Genomic DNA, 18,540 nt, shown 5'->3' on the forward strand with positions numbered 1-18,540 from the left:
GATGCCTCTTCTGATGTTAAGCCTATTACTTCAAAATCATTCTTAACCGAATCCAGGTACCTTCTCCTTGGTCTGCCCCGACTCCTCTTACCCTCTACTACTGAACCCATGAGTCTCTTGGGTAACCTTGCTTCTCCCATGCGTGTAACATGACCCCACCATCTAAGCCTGTTCGCCCTGACTGCTACATCTATAGAGTTCATTCCCAGTTTTTCTTTGATTTCCTCATTGTGGACACCCTCCTGCCATTGTTCCCATCTACTAGTACCTGCAATCATCCTAGCTACTATCGTATCCGTAACCTCAGCCTTATTGATAACGTAACTTGAATCCAGCCAGCTTTCGCTCCCACACCCCAAGTTGGTCGAAAGATTGAACGGTGCACAGATAACTTAGTCTTGGTACTGATTTCCTTCTTGCAGAAGAGAGTAGATAGTAGCTAAGCGCTCACTGCATTAGCTTTGGTACACCTCGCTTCCAGTTCTTTCGCTATGTTGCCATCCTGTGAGAATATGCATCCTAAGTACTTGAAACCGTCCACCTGTTCTAACTTTGTTCCTCTTATTTGGCACTCAATCTGTTTATATCTCTTTCCCACTGACATTAGTTTCGTTTTGGATATACTAGTCTTCATACCATAGTCCTTACTTTTCTCTTCTAGCTCTGAAATATTACTTTGGAAACTCTGAATAGAATCTGCCATCACAACTAGGTCATCCGCATATGCGGGACTGCTTATTTTGTGTTCACATATCTTAATCTCACCCATCCAGTCTATTGTTTTCAACATATGATCCATAAATAATATGAACAACAGTGGAGACAGGTTGCAGCTTTGTCTTACCCCTGAAACTACTCTGAACCATGAACTCAATTTACCGTCAACTTTAACTGCTGCCTGACTATTTATGTAAAGACCTTTAATTGCTTGCAAAAGTTTGCCTCCTATTCCATAATCTCGTAGAACAGACAATAACTTCCTCCTAGGAACCAGGTCATATGCCTTTTCTAGATCTATAAAGCATAGATACAATTCAATGTTCCACCCGTAACACTTCTCTGCCTCTTCATATTCTGCTTCCGTCTTCGGCATGTATACCTGAACTATCGATGTCGGTGTTGTTTTGCTGTCGGTTCTGAACTGAATTGTTCACCGTAACTCACTCTCTGCCCTACCTTCCTATTCACAAAAAATCCTATTCCCTTTACACCATTTTCTACTGCTGTTCATGTAACCCTATACTCATCTTAACCAGAAATCCTTCTCTTCTTTCCATTTCAAGTCAGTGACTGGCACTATATCTAGATGAGCCTTTGCGTTTCCCTTGTCGGACTTTGTAGCTTCTCTACCACGTTCAAACTCCTGACATTCCACGCCCTGACACATAGAACGTTATTCTCCCGTTGGTTATTCGATCTTTTTCTCATGGTCACTTTCCTCTTGGCAGTCCCCTCCTGGAGATGCGAATGGGTAACTATTCTGGACTATTTCTCCAAGGGAGAGATCATCATGACATTTTTTTCAATTACAGGTCACATATCCTGTGGATACACGTTATGTGTGTTTAATGCAGTGTTTCAGTTGTCTCCTGCATCCTCATGCCGTTTATCATTGCTGATAATTATGCCTATAGGGACAGTATCCAATCCCAAGAGTAAGACAATGCCTGAACCTCTGACCGCTCCTCTTCGACAAGACTGTTGGCAGAATGAGGGTGACTTATTACGCCGGAAGTCATCGGCCGCAAATGCTGAATTTTATTCAGTATCTGAGCCGTGACGGAGTTCTCACTCGGGACCGAGCACCTTTTGATTACTAATCGAACACACTACCCCCACACCACGTGCCACTACCTAGGCGGCGAAATAACCCATGACGAACGGAGCAAGGAAGAAATTTGGGGAAGAAGTTCCTGAGAATTTATGTTTGGAGCACAGCATTGTGTGGTAGTGAGACATGGACTGTGGGAATACGAGAAAAGAGGAGAATCGAAGCTTTTCAGATGTGGTGCTACAGAATAATGTTGAAAATTAGACGGATTGATGAGATAGGAAAGTTGAGGTTCTCCGCAGAATCGCCGATGAAAGGTATACCTGAAAATCACTTACAAAAAGACGGTACAGGATGGCAGTATATATTTTAAGACATCAAAGAATAACTTCTATGGCACTACAGGAAGTAATAGAGGATAAAACTGTAAAGGAAGACAAGTTCGAATACATTCAGAAAATAACTGAGGTCGTAGGTCGCAAGTGCTATTCCGAGTTGAAGACGTTTTCTAGGAGAGGAATTCGTGGCGGGCCGCATGAAACCAGCCAGAAGAGTGATGACAAAAATGTAAATAAATAAATAAAATGGAGCAAGTTGAAATGTAAACCAAGCAAAAATTTGAAAAGGGAATTCTACTTCAGGAGGAGGTAATAAAAACCTTGAACTGTGCCGATGACCTGGAAAATCCGTCGCAGATTGCTAAGGATTTGGGAGATCTGTTAAATGAAATCGATACAGTCTCGAAAAGAAGGTACAACATGAAAATCAAAAAAATAAAATAAAGTTAACGGAATAAATTCAAATTATATCAGGTTAAATTTACGCAATTAGATTAGAAAGTGAGGCACTAGAAACTGCAGATGAATTTTGTTATTTTTGTAGTAAAATTACTGATAGTGACGAATTAGAGTTGTTATAATACGCAGACTTGCGATGGAAGGAAAAGTGATTCTAAAAAAGAAAAATGAGTTAGCATCAAATATAAAATATAAGAATTAAGAGGTCATTTCTGAGGATATTTTTCTGGAGTATAACCTTGTACAGAAGTGATACATAGGCAATAATCAGATTAGACATTGAAATCTGGTAATATAGAACGATTAAATGGTAGACCGAATAACTGGTGTACTCAACTGAACTGGAGAAGAAGAAATTTAAGAGTTCTGATTCACAGTATCAGCCTCATATTACACAAAAATATTTTTGGCTATGAGCAACACGTTGGGTAGCTTGAACTACAGGAAAGATCAGTGAATCAAAAATTTGGCACTCATATTCATATTTATAATATTGTAATATGTACTTTGCGTATAATATTGAAATATGCTTACCACATAAATATGAAAGTAATTCTAGAAATCCTCCAGAAACAATAAACATATGGTTAATAGTCGATAGCGATATAATAATGTTTGGGTGATTTATGTCAAATTTCGTCCTCGGGGCACGAAATGTTCTCATCCCCTTTTGAATGGGTTTATGGCACTGTTGATTTAGAGTTAGCTTTTGACAGGTATTATAGTAACATATTTATAATCTGAGGGAGTAACACAAGATATCTATGAAAATGAGAAGGAAATCAATATAAATATATTCGACCAACTAACGATCCATAATAATAATAATAATAATAATAATATGGGACTGTGCGTCTGCGTTGATGCAAATATTTTTCGTTTATTTAATTCTGCAAACTAGGTTCCGTGTAATACCGCCGTCACAGACGGGTTTCTTTATTCTAAAACGTACATAAGACATTAACGATCCAATGTTTGAAAGAAATTTTCAAAACATTAAAAAAAATTGAAACAAATGAAACCTAAGCCTCTCACTGTTTCGTTTCCTTCCAGTTTGTTCTTCCCTGACTAAGAGAAAATACTCCATGTAACCACACAGTCTGGATGGTCTCCCAACAACGTACAGTAACATGGAAATGCCGTGAGATGCAGCTCACATTGAAGACCGCTTGTCGTTATGGTGCTGCCTCATAAATTCCATTCAAAGCCAACAGGTTACGTTATTCCTGTTTCCTTATTGTTATGTTCGTTCCGTAAGTTAGATTACTTAGCTGCGTTTTCAGTTAGGTGTTTTCCTTTTTTGTACCCAGTCTACAGTGCTGACTTGTTTCATCGAAACTTTGTATTCGGGAAGACTGCTTCCATTAATATTCCTCCAAGACATTCCCATAAGTTAGCACTAGATTACAGACTTTCTTAAAAAAAATAAGTTCATTGCCTTTGCTTCATGAAATTTAACTGAATTTCCTTGTCTGTACTTACTTTCGTGGCACTTACCGTCTTTGTCGACTGTCTATCTTAGTCATACACTACTTGACTTCTCAGCTCTGTTTGATATTCTATTTAAATGTATCCCAGTTTGCTTTCCTAACATTCTAATTCACTTGATTACACACTGTGAAGTGTGTAAAGCTTTTTTGTAAAGCTTTTTCTTGTATCTAGGCGAAACGTATGTTTACAGTCTGTTTCCTTCTTCTGTTTCGCATTAGTTTACTTGCTGTCGGTACCGATAGCGTCTAAGGCAACGCCAACGCGTACAACTGATGGAAATGAAAATAAAAACGTCCGGTGTCAATTGTTCTTACCTTGTTCCCCAACAAGCCATGATGTTATGTCTGGAGAGAATAAGTTTTTTGTTTCGGAAGGAGGAGCTCCACAGTTCTTTTGCTCGTGTTTTATTTATTTGTTTCTTTAGTCGGCCATCTAAAGACCACGATAGACTAGCAACCATTGTAACAGTTGTTCATAGAATTTTTTCACTAATGCACTGTGTCTGCCACAGTGTTCACCTGAGCTAATATCACCATCTGCTCGTATCACAACTCGTGAAGTCCGAAAAGTCACTACAGATATTTTGAATATGTCTCGGTTTTGAGCGTCATCTAGTTGAAAACTCACTTACATAAACCTTTTTTGACGTTTATCTAAGAGAGCATTCTTGTTTCCGCTTTTCTTGAAATGTACTGAAGATAAGTTTCGTCCAGTTGGAAATATTCATTCTTCTCAAATGACCATAAATCGTATTACGATTTTGCAAATTGTGTTCGTATTTGTTTCTGTTTTAGAATATGTTCCTTATATGCAGTTTTTTCGACTAATAGAACGTCTGTTCATATACATAGCCAAGCTATAGAGCTGGAACCAAGATGTGTTGCAGCGTTGGTTAGACCCATGTTGATATCTGATACCAGCTCGAAATCTAGGCTGTATATAGGAGTACACTTCATAATGGGGCTGCCAAACCGACACTAGTGGCCAAAAAAGATAAATAAAATACAAACCACATGTAGCTGCGGAACTTCAGTTCCCAATACAAATACTTTGTCACCTACGAACCTGCAAATATAATTCTCCGTCGAAAATAATGAAGTTCATGAGCAGTGAGTTGTTGTCGTCCCTGCATGGTAGTAGCACCATCTTAGCTCAATGTAACTTAAATCGTGTAATTGTTTCTGTGCCCACTGTTGAAGAGGCTGATACAAGATTGGTAAGCACATTAAATAACGTGGAATTATTAGCTACGTATATCAGTAACATCAAAAACATCGATAGAGAACTAAATTTACTAATGTATTTTCATAATAAATTTGATTCGTAAATTACGTTCCCACTGTGTATGTGCTCCACACTAGTGGACAAAAATAAGTCCGAAACGATACTGTGACGCATCGCATTTGCACATGCAAATACTTTCACTCAGGGAGAGGATGACATGTTGTATCAGGCCTTGTGTTGGGTTAGTAAACGTCTATAAAATTTCCAGGTTGTCGGCAACGAGCACAGCTCGTACACTGATTTTCATATAAGTAACATTTTCTACCAGCGGGAAGCTGAATGCTACTAGTGAAGGCGGGCTGCCTTGTCCAATACGCTGTAAGTAGAATGTTACGTCATTAAAAAACACAAACTCAGGCACAAATGCCCAAGCACAAACACACACGTGCACACTAGCACGCACAGCGCGCACAAACACACATGCGTGCACAACCACACACGCACACACGCACTAGTGTCCATGTGCGCATAAGTCTTTGATTTCGCACGCACGCATGAACAATTAAAGGAAGACTCACACTTGCACAAACAGTGCACACATAAACAAACGAACACATACACGTACACGCACACGCACACGCGTGTGCGCACGAACACGTGCATACACACACATATCCACACACACACACACACACACACACACACACACACACACACACACACACACACACACACACACACACACCACTCAACTAGAATAAAATTAAGCAAACAGTTCTTAAAATCCCAGCCATACTTTTTTGGAGGTAATGAAGTTTGCTATATTATGCTCTCTTTGTTTGCAGATGACGTGGAAGAAAATAACTGGAACTCAAACCAGTATTAACAAAGTACATATAAAAATTGGCTGTTTTCATATTTGTGAATGATTTATTCAAAACTGAAGTTATATATTTTCAGACAGTATAAAGTAGTTTTTCCTTTTATATAATAGGAAGAAGATACAAAAGAAACCACTGTCGATCCTGAACTCAGCAATAGGTCTTCGCGAAGAAAATAAGAATAAATTATATTTGCTCAAGGAGGAACCTATCCAGAATCAAATTTCATTTGTAAGCAGACATGAATACAACCTGAAAAGACACAATAATTCTTTTGCGAATATTTTTACATAGACAGTTGTAATAGTTTTCTTCAAATACTGATGAGTCTAAGTTGCAAGCTGTGCAAAGAAAATAACTTCTCAATTTTTTCTCCTGCCTTCTCTTGTTACTTCCTTATGTCTTCTCACCGTAGCCTCGCAATCTGTATGGACGTGTGTAAATGTGTATTTACTCTACTTTTAATTTTTTCTGACATTAATATATATATATATATATATGCCATCCTTGGGAAGTATCGGTGAATTATGTTTCATGATCAGAACTAGCCGGCTTGGATGTGGTTTGCTTGGTCGCCATTACGGCTATCTCATTAACTATTACCTTTAATAGCAGAGTCTGCCGAGCGGTTCTAGGCGCTTCAGTCCGCAACTGCGCTGCTCCTACGGTCGCAGGTTCGAATCCTGCCTCGGGCAGTCCCATAGTGCTTAGAGCCATTTGAAGCATTTGAGAAGAGTCTGATTGCTACATTACGCAGAAAGTTTGATGCTTCTGTGCAAACAAGATTGGCGTACTTACCTAAGACTCGAGTTCGCAGAAGAATTAACCACGCCATCTAATTGTAAATCGTAATATTCCGTGTTTCCAATATTTGGTGTGAACAGTTGGTGTAAACTGTGTGTTAAAAAACGTGCTACAAACCTCAAGAAGAGTGAAGAGAAATATGTTTAACGACTCATCGACGCTAAGATCGTTACAGACGACGTACAAGCTCGGGTTTTGATGAAGGAAATCGGTCATGCACTTTTAGAGGAAGAACCTTAGCATTTGCAGTAATCACTTTAGAGAAAAGCATGGATAAACTGAACACGGATGACTTTAAGTGTGTGTCAGTCACCGATTTCCTGCATGCAGGTCCAGTGGGTTACCAAGCCTGGCAAGATAACAATGTTCTCTCAAGGTGATATATGAACAAACTTTAGAGCTTTCAAAACTTCCGTTACTTCAGGCGTAATTAACTAAATTCCCTTCGGAAACTTATGATTAAATTTGCGCACGAATTCCAAAGTGCTTACCCTACTTCCTCCTCATTCCTTTAATCGTCTGTATGAAGTATCTTTTGCCGGTTGGTTTGGAGTTAAGGCAGCTCCACTGGAACTAGTTAACGTAAATGGGAGATATCATCTTACGTCGGGCACAGTGGGTCTGTAGCACTAACTTTGTTCAGACAAGAGCAGAACTCTCTCAGCGTGTGGCGAGAGCTGCCTCCATGTTTTCCATTGTAGCGTGAAGTATATCCTTGAAAATCAGCACTCAGATATCCAACAAATTATGGAACACTCCTGGATGCTAACTAGCAGGGCGTACTCCGAAAATGGAGATCTTTCGGTTAAAAACTTTCAACCTAAATTGTATCACGGAAATGCAGGAATAGACGTTCTTTACTTTTCATGTGCAGTTCATTAACTTGCTGTTGCATTATTGCGTCTTGCACTGTGTTTTATTAAGTGTTCGTAGTAAGCTCTACGAAGCCCACCCGCAGCTTGTGCTTCCGCAATTCAAGTATGACGATACCTTTTTTGAGGCGTCATCAGTCTTCCGCTTAGTTTCATACGACCCACCATGATTTACTGTTCTGTGCGAACCTCTTCACCTCATCTCAGAGTCACACTTGGTTAATAGCCGCATTAATGAGAATATGAAATTTGTCTTTGGTAACATAATTATCTGGTGCTTTCCATGTAGAAATTACATGGATGAGCGTGTCTACTGTCATAGTTTAGAACCACTCTACCACGGAAATACGATCGACTGTCCTCGCGTTACAGGTAACACGCTACATATCATCATTTTGGGATGTGTGATGATGTGTACGCGCCTGAGAGTTAGTTGTAATGACCAGCATTAATACCTCGATTATCAAGACGAGAGTCACCGATGCGTCTACTGACTGTTGTGTACACCACACGGTCAGCGGCGGGTGAGATACACTTGCAAAATGGAAGCAAGTTGGCTGGGACATCGTCAGTTAAGCCGCTTATACAGGTTGCGGCAGCGTTCATAGTAGGATATTAAAAACATACTATCAGGCAGTAACTGTAATTTATTTATTACCTTTTATGGCAATAAGTAGTTAAAGGTATGCCATTTACTAATGTGTAAGTCATTGTCCATTGCGTGGACTACTTTTTGAATATGACTCCTGCCAAGTAATGCCCCCTCTGCACAACACATCCATCTAAGAGGCGTGGAAGCTTTCTATAACTCGGCTTAAATTATTCCCTGGGACATTACCGACGGCAGTTCTGATGCGATCCTTCTACTCAGTAATGGTGCCAGAACGTGTTCGCAGCACTTCTTGCTTCAGGTAGCCACAAAGGAAAAAGTCTGCACATGAAAGGTCAGGTGAGCGAGGCGGCAAGGAAATGTCACCGAAACGGGAAATTAATCTACCGGGAAACATCTGTCGCAAGAAATCCATGCATATTCTGGCCACCATTCCTGAGTTGAAGGATCGCATCAGAACTGCCGTCGGCAATGTCCCAGGGAATACGATTCGCCGAGTTGTGGAAAGCTTCCGACGCCGCCTAGATGGATGTGTTGTGCAGAAGGGGCATCATTTGACAGGAGCCATATTCAAAAAGTAATCCCCGCAATGGACAATGACTTACACATTAGTAAATGGCATACCATTAACTATTAATTGACATACAAGATAATAAATAAATTACAGTTACTGCCTGATCCTACTATGAAGGCTGCCGCACCCTGTATCCCATGAAAATCTTTCTAGGAATACTGCCTCATTATCTCATAAAGCACTTAAACATCTAAAACACTAAAATAACCGACGTGGGGGTGTGATCAAACATTGGTGGCGACAAAAGAACTTGTAGTGTATAAAGAGCTTTTCTGCTGTGTAATGAATGCGAAAAGCCGGATGTGAACTAACTCCCATTATGATATTTTAAACATTTTGTGGCTGTGAGTTGAGCAACCGTGTACACAGTTATACAAACTGTAATAGTCAGCCAACGGGTTGCACACATTTTTTTAAACAACACATTAACCAGGTTTCGATAGTTCTAAAACTATCTTTATCAGAACAGTAAAAGTTACAAGAAATCACATAACAATTTGTTGTGTGCAGCCGATTAGCTGACTATTCCATTTTATGTAACTCTCATCAACTAACTAACTCAGCATGTTATGTCAAGCCGTTTTATGTTAACACCATTCGACTTCTGTTTCATCATCCTATGCCAGTTGTATGTAATTATGAGTTACCTGCCTCAATGACTGTATGGGAATACTCGAAGGCCAATAAAAGTTCCAAGAAGCACGAATACTTGCACAGCCGTGGATGCGCACTCGGAAATAAGAGAGACAACTGAAATACTAAATCAGATTTCTAAGATATGTAGGGTACTCTATACTGAAGCAACCACTCCCCAGCTAACTAACCTGTGCCCTGACGAATGCCGCTGCTACACGGCCGAAACGTCAGTCATTTTAGTATTTTAGCATTTCACGTATTTTGTGAGATGACGCGCCAGAACAGCCTGAGGGGTTTTAATGAGATTGACACTGGCCGTAGAAGCCTATACATTAAAATTTATTGTGTCTAGTATCAAACTTTCCATTTATTTTTTACAAATTTTGTATGAGCCCACCACCGGACGCACGATCAAATGTCCAGACGACAAACTCACCACAGATATTTGCAGGCTTGGTTATTCGAGGGAAATCCTGAGCTACTGATTGTTGAGGTACCCTCTTATGTACAGGTGCCGATGCAACGGCGCTCAGTCGAGTTGAAAAGAAGTTTTCGCAATGTCCTCGCAAAAAAAAAAGTTTTGACGAACTTCCGTTGTGTTGAAACTTCCTGGCAGATTAAAACTGTGTCCCCGACCGAGACTCGAACTCGGGACCTTTGCCTTTCGCGGGCAAGTGCTCTACCATCTGTGCTACCGAAGCACGACTCAGGCCCGGTCCTGCCAGCATCTGGTCTCCTACCTTCCAAACTTTACAGAAGCTCTCCTGCGAACCTTGCAGAACTAGCACTCCTGAAAGAAAGGATATTGCGGAGACATGGCGGAAGTAAAGCTGTGAGGACCGGGCGTGAGTCGTGCTTCGGTAGCTCAGATGGTAGAGCACTTGCCCGCGAAAGGCAAAGGTCACGAGTTCGAGTCTCGGTCGGGCACACAGTTTTAATCTGCCAGGAAGTTTCATATCAGCGCACACTCCGCTGCAGAGTGAAAATCTCATTCTGGAAACTTCCCTTGTGTTGTTCGATTATGTTATGTGCCATCCGTGTTCCCCACAACATTGCACTGTGGTTGCTCGCATACCCACTTAAATGGAACGTAGTCTCAAAACGGAAAACGAAACATGAAAGAACATTGGAATCTTCGATCTACTAGCTGAGTGAATACATCTTTCGTTGAGGTAAACTTTTACTTTCCATGTGTAAGTTTAAATTCACACCAAGTTATTACCTTTATTCACATAAGAGATATAGTCTTGTGAATCCGGGTTAAAGATTTTGAAGCACCGTTTATTATTAGGGATGACAGTATCATAACTACAGTATAAGTACAAATATACGAAAGGCACTAAGCAGTAAGAAATGAATGCACACACTATCAAAGCATATAAGTTTTCTGACTGTGGTAAGAGGAAAAATGAACAAGAGGCCCAACTCAAGCAGCCAAGAACTTAAATACGATATTTCAGTGAATGTGGTATTCTGCTTACAATGAAAAGTAATGCATCGTAATGAAAATAGCACAGGCGCTGCAATATTGTATTTATCTGCTGATACCGGGCAAGTGATTTTGAAGTACGTCTGACCTGTACGGGAATATACGTAATGGATATACGAGGACAGGTCGTAGACGCATGGTTGACGGTATATGGTCTGGCCGTGGTTCGTACACGGATAGCCAAGTGTCAAGGCGAGCGATGAACGGAAGATCCGGATTCTAGTCCTGATGCAGCACGAACTTTTATTGTCATCATTCCATTCTACAGCTGATGGTTGTCCGTATTCGCAATTGCGAATGAATTTAATGTATAGAGGAATATAAATATCCCAGTAGAAAAGCTAATTACCAGAAATTACAGTAGGCCTGTACAAGATGTACTATAAACCAATAAATTAATAACTTATATTCCGCTCTCAACTTATTCACATATGCAGTTTTATCACACTATAGTAAGGATATTTCACTAACTGTTGTAACATAAGGAAGGAATAATACGGATGATAAGGTCTCTATTTGATATTTCCTGCTTAATATCATTGGCAAAATAATCTGTACACGGCTAATGTTTTTACTTTTCAAGATTTGGTTTCTTTCAATAGCTTTAGTGATTACCTGATGGTAGACAACATACTACGTCGAAAATCTGTTCCTAATAAATATAATATTAATGGAACAAAACAGAATTTAGTTGTTTGTTGCGTTTAAAAGGCGCATTAGCGCTGTTGTTATTTAGAAGTTATTACAGTCCACGGTAACGTTTGCATATGAACCCATGAAGAATGCAATCTGATTACAATACGGAAAGAAGAACTGCCATAAGCTGAAGACGCTAGGGAAGCATTACTTGTCCATGAAGGCACACCCTATTTGACCAGGCACAGTGGTTTGTACGAGGGTGAGTCAAATGAAAACCTTAAATTTGTAATAACAAATCGACATTTCGCGCCGTTATCCTGTAAGTTGGTAAGCGTGCTACGAACAGCGTGCAGAATGGCCTGTAGGTGGCAGCATAGTGCAGATGCACACATACCTTCGCAGTATCAGTATAAATGACCGCCCCACTTGCGACTTGCACCAAGGAAGACCAGCGTTCTGTTATTCGGTTTTTGAGTAGTGAAGGTGTGAAACCTATTGACATTCATCGACGAATGAAGGTTCAGTACGGTGATGCATGTTTGTCACATCAGCAAGTCTACGAATGGAGTAGGAAGTTCCCAACTGGTGTGACTTCAGTGGAAGATGCTCCTCGTTCAAGTCAGGCACTAAGAGTTGTGACTCCACAGAACATTGCAGCAGTTGAAGACATAGTGAAGGAAAACCGCAGAGTGACTCTGAATGACATTGCAGCATGTTTCCAGATTAGTCATGGGTCAGCACACCACATTGTGCATGATGTGCACCAGTTTCACAAAGTGTCTGCAAGATGGGTGCCACGGCAGCTGACTCCTGAAATGAGAGAACGACGTGTTGATGCTTGTGAAGTACTTCTTCGGCGCTTTGAACGAAAAGGTGATAGCTTCCTTGCAAGAATCGTTACTGGGGACGAAACCTGGGTTCATTTCCACCAACCGTAAAAGAAGAGAGCACCATTCCTGATCACCAAAAAACCAAAGAAGTTTCGATGATTTCCATATGTTTGGACCACTCAAAGACGCAATGGGGGGAAAGAAGTTCCGTTCTGATGGAGACGTACGCCTCGCGGTGCATGAGTAGTTGAGCGGACTACCAAAAGAATTTATTTCTAAAGGAATTTATGCACTTTGTAAGCGCTGGAGGACTTAAATTGAGCGTGGGGGAGATTATGTTGAGAAGTGACACAGATTTGTACCACTTCTGCACAATAAATAATATTTTTTAAAAATTTAAGGTTTTCATTTGACTCACCCTCGTATTTGAAACTCGCCTCAGCACAAGAAGGATTACAACTTATCTGAGATTTCCCTAAATCGGTCAAGATGTATGCCAGCATGGTTGTTTTGAAATGGACATGGACGATTTCTTTCCCCATCTTTCCCCTATCCGAGTTTACGCTCTGTCTCTAATGACCACGACGTAGACGGTACACTCAGTTCTTATCTCTGTTTCCTTGCTTCCGAGAGCACAGAACGTTACTGAGAAAGTACGTCAGCCGAGCAGTTCCAGGCGCTTCAGTCTGGAACCGCGTGACCGCTACGGTCGCAGGTTCGAGCATGGATATTTGTGATGTCCGTACGTTAGTTAGGTTTAAGTAGTTCCAAATTCTAGGGGACTGATGACCTCAGATGTTAAGTCACATCGTGCTCAGAGCCATTTGAACCAAAGCACGTCAACTTGGAGTAACCTCATTCTCAATGGCTTTTGGCGGTAACCAACTTTCTCGCTTTCGTTCATTGTTTCGAGCATTAATTGAGTTGAAGGGGCTCTGAGACTGTTCTGAAAGCTTCGAGTACCCTGGCGCTTTAATCGTGTGTGGACGTTTCACTTGTCTGAAAAACAATGCTAACAAAAACAATTGGAGAGAAATATTATTTCTTAGGATCACAGCCGACCCCTTTCCCTAAGATTACAGGAATGTTTCGTAGCTGCAGGGTAGCCAAAACAAAATTATGTTGGCATCACTCACCAAGTGACTATCTGAACAGTATCAAAAGGCTGTTAACCGTGCCTATCGGGATTATCTGATTCGCACTGTAACAAAGAGCTTCTGAAGAAATGGAAAATTAAGAATCCTACTGTCCTAACACCACTTCATTCAAAAACTACTGACTGAGCTGAACATGATGCGGATTGGTCTGGTAGCTTCTTTTTCACAAACAGTATGTTAATTGTTCTTGCCCATTTACCAGGTATTACAATTTCGTCGGTTTTTCGTGCGAGCTACCATCCACTTGAGAAATATTTTTCTTGTTCTGAGTTCCTTCCGATACAAAAGCAATTAAGAGTTATGACCGGTTTCGACTTCTGTCATTAGATAATCACTCATGTGGTGGCTCTCCATCGAGCTGAGGGCGTTGTCATTACTAATAGTGAGCAGTATATCCATATTAGGCTCTGGAAGATTAATGAAGATGTCTGCAGACTGCTGAAGAGACACAATAAGACCTTTTGTCTCATAATGGCCGAATTTTAAATCGGTGGAAGTGTAAAACACGAAATATCAAGCGTGGAAAGCTGATGATAGAAAAATTTTTTCCTACCCTTTCTAATTCCCAATTACAATACCAGTTAGACATAATGGAAAACTATTAAAAAAGTAAAAGAGAGAAATCAATAATGTGAACTACGACAGTGAAAACTATAAATCTGAGCTACCGTGAATATCAGTGGCTCCACATCTACACAGATGTTTCGCCAATGAAAAAAGAAGGAAACGTTGCATAGGAATTTATATCTCAATTTTCAGTTTCTATAAAACATTAGGACTACACCACTCACATTTTGAAGGTGAAGTTAAGGCCATCAGGAATGTAACACCTAGGCTAAACTACTATTTACACACATTGGACATAGCAGCTACATTTAGTGATGCCAGATGTGACGTCCCTTCCCTCCTCCTTCACTCGCCGGTAGGAGACGCGACTCGTAACGATGTTCGTCCATGTCGGTGTGACGTGGAACAGCACCTGTAACTCTCCTAACAACAAAACTCCTCGCGTGCTTTAGAAATATTCTTCTATCTATCCGCAACAGTCTTCTCGGCTTGTGCGAACTGGTAAACTGGAATCGTTTATTTTCATTTTTATGCCCGGTTAGTTCCATGATGAAATAAAATCTTGATTCTTAATTTCGTCGTTACGGTCGTTTTTCACATCATACTTAGCGAGGATGAAATTTTGCTTTCTACTATTCCGTTGCTGCGGCGTTGCTACGGTGCGACGTAGCTGCAGAGATAACTTATGTTGGAGTAAATGTTTTTTTTTATACGCCGTAATACTGGGTTAAACTAATCACTCTTCATTGTCCATTATTCATGTACTCACTTAGTCACTTAAAATGTTTAAAGAGCCAATCAACTTCCATTAATACACTTTGTATTGTCCGTTTAATGAGTTAGGCGACACGCAAGATTTATCTTTTGACTCAGATTTTATTGTTCTTTCTGTAATTAATTGTTTGTCTCTATAACACAGGCACACCGATATGTCATTCAACCTTCTGTTCAGTTCAGTAATCGTAACGCTGACGACAACTTTTTACTAATCGGCGTACTTGTCTTTCTTCGTGTCTTTGTTTTATTGTGTCCTACTCAAGACTACGAATTGTTTTTCTGTCGTTGATCCATGGCTCTCAAGGTTTGTAACTGTTCATCAGTACGAAGACTAAGTCCGATAAACCAATATCACTGAATTGAAGTCTAGCACTCGTCTTACTATACCGTCGCGTTGAGAACGGTAAAGATTAACTTTCTTCAGTCGAATGACTGAGCAATACTTCAATCTCTATCTCACGAATTATCAAACTTTCAAAACTGAAACAATCTAATATCGTCAGCATCCAGACAACTATCGCAAAAGTGCTCTATGGCGACTCAAGAGCAACTAACTCAACATCTCCATATCCTAGTTGCATTGTAGTCGCATTGAATTTCCTTTTCGATGCGGCTACATCTCTCTTCCATGGTAATGTTATCTTTGATTTAATTACTTTCTTGGATTTAACGTTCGTTCATATGATTTTGAATTGATTCTATAGATTTTTGATAAAGAATCTATGATAATCCTTTCATCTCCCCTTTTTATATGCTAGTCTCAGTATTTGAATGATATAGGCGTTGATCAAAATATTACCAGTGTAGACTTAATCGTTAATAGTTGCCGTCACTGTCAAGATGACTCACTTCCCTACTTCAAGTTTCGACAAAGTTTGTTAATTGGGGTTTTCTGTCCTTGGAGCGTTACACAGAACAGCAGTATCAGCCGTTATCAACACACGATCCTAAAATTGTTGAAGCTGAAGAAGTTCAAGAAATAATAAGTTTCTGCAGCAGAAGAAGAAGTGAACTGAATTTCAGTGGATATCTTCTTAATATGGGTAAGATGGCAATGAAAAAGAAAAAAAACACAAAGGACAGAAAAATTAAACAGGCTGGAAGAACTAACACGTCGTACTTTGCAGTTAAACGCAAGGGGAATTAAAACGAACCAATAAAATTTCATTTGAAGAAAAGTTCTGGAGAAACTTCATGGACGACACGGTAGTGCCTAATAGACCACGAAGATAACCGGTTATATGGTTATAAGTAAAGTGCCAGAACATTAAGATGATAATAATAATAATAATAAGTTTGTGTTCGGGAATAAACTTGAAATTGCTTTGTAACCGAGAACCGGTGATCGTCATAGTACAGTTAACTCGTATTAATTATCGGCCCCTGTAGCTGAGATCTCTAGCGCACGGCTCTGCGGTGATGCTCTACGCGAAGGTAAGCCGAATCGAATGTTGTCGGTGGATGTAATATTCAGTGTCGAGTTTTGGCCAGTAAGGGGAGTTGGAGGACTTAAAGTTCCTGATTATCAATATTTCCGCCAGTTTCCTGGATTAAATTCCAGCCTCTCTGCACTTTCAGACGAATTGAAAAAATGGAAATGAGCGTTTTGGCGTCATTGGCCGTGAGGCCCCTTGCGGGGCAGGTCCGGCCGCCTACGTGCAGGTCTTATTACATTCGACGCCACACTGGGTGACATGGGTGCCGGATGGGGATGAAACGATGATGAAAACAAACACAACATCCAGTCCCTGAGCGGAGAAAATCCGCGACCCAACCGGGAATCGAGCCCGCTGATCATTCAGCTACTTTTTTTATCTCATTTTGGTCTATATTGTTCATTGAATTTGTTGGGGGCGGACGTCCGATGACACCCGTTCAGGTTCTTTGTTGATCCGTTCACTCATTTTTTATTACAGAGGGTAGTTAACCCTCTGACCGAGCACGCTGAGCTACCGTGCCTCTTGCTATCGGTGCGGAGAGCGTGTGACGCTATTGATGGTGATCCATCCGTCGCATGAGGGCGCTACGCTCGGCGGCCACTTTGGTGCTATCCGAAAGGAGTAGGCTATGTGCCGGCCCCGGGTTTCACACTCTCCCTTCTCCCTTCATCATGATAATACAACACAAACGTAACACTACGCTATACAAGCATCCATTACGCACACCCACTCTCTGTGAATACATATACGACACAACTGTCGCACATACGCAAGCAAAAGGGCCATTGGCCGCGGAGGAAGAACATATCCGACACAATAATTCGCTTCCAAGGAAGCAGAATTGCTTCGTTTCGTGTAACACACGATCTCTTGTTTTGATGTTAAGTCTCCCCCCCTCCCCCAAAATCAGGCGCTACATGACAACTGCCGCATTGGTGACTTTATCTTTCCTAAACCCAAAATAATCATCTAAAAGAGCCTCGATTTACTTTTCCTTTCTTCTGTGGACTATTCTTTGTAATGTTGATGTATGTGGTGAACAAGTGAGTGCGATACTCGTATTTATTTGTACTTAGTGTCTTCGGGATTAAATGGACGATATTCTTCACAAAAATGGATGGTATGTCCTGTTTCATAAATTCTGCTCATTAACTTTTCTTTGAAATCCGTGTGAACCGCACACTGGTTGTTCTAAGTGCTGGAAACATATGACTTCTTCTTCCGTCACGCGAAGGAACAGTTCTTGCCCCCTTATCTATCCCTCATCTCTGCATATAACAGCAGAACTACTTTCCGTCTCATAGTGTCCTATGCGTTGCAAAATATTTTATAAAGTACGAATCAAACTTAATTCAGGCAATAATCTAGTTTCATTTTCCATTAATGCGTTAAGAGCCAATGCTCACGATCTCAAACTCTCAACGTTTGAAATGCATCAACGTAATGTGTCGTTACATGCATGTCCGAAAGAACAGACGTTGTTGACGACCTGCATTTGTACGAAGTACTTCGAAATTAATTCGCTGGCTGCCAGTTGTTTGACGCCAGTTGTATTAGGTAGGACCTATAGATCTAATACCCAATATTGAGATATGAAAACTTATACCAGACCGGGACTGAATCCGGGATTTTCCACTTACCGCGAGCGAACACCTTAACCAATTCGTCTATTCGGTCACGCTCTCCGGATGGACTAGACTTCCACGTGTCACACGTTCTACGTCCTTACATCGTAGTCCACTTAATTCATCACCCGATTCTCGCGACTTCACTTGGATTCCACTGATCACGATTACTTGGTGTCTCATTTTCCCTGTTGCACGAAAACAAGTAAAGTTGCGAGCAATAGGTGATAAATTTAGTTGACTACGGTATAAGGGCCTAGACAGTGCAACATATCGAAGTTCGGGTCGGTCAATTGGTTGCATCTAAATACTTAGGGGACGATGGCAGGTAGTGATGTTAACATGACGAAGTCCAGG

The sequence above is a fragment of the Schistocerca americana genome, chromosome 1 (assembly GCF_021461395.2).
Source record: "Schistocerca americana isolate TAMUIC-IGC-003095 chromosome 1, iqSchAmer2.1, whole genome shotgun sequence".
NCBI lineage: Eukaryota > Metazoa > Arthropoda > Insecta > Orthoptera > Acrididae > Schistocerca > Schistocerca americana.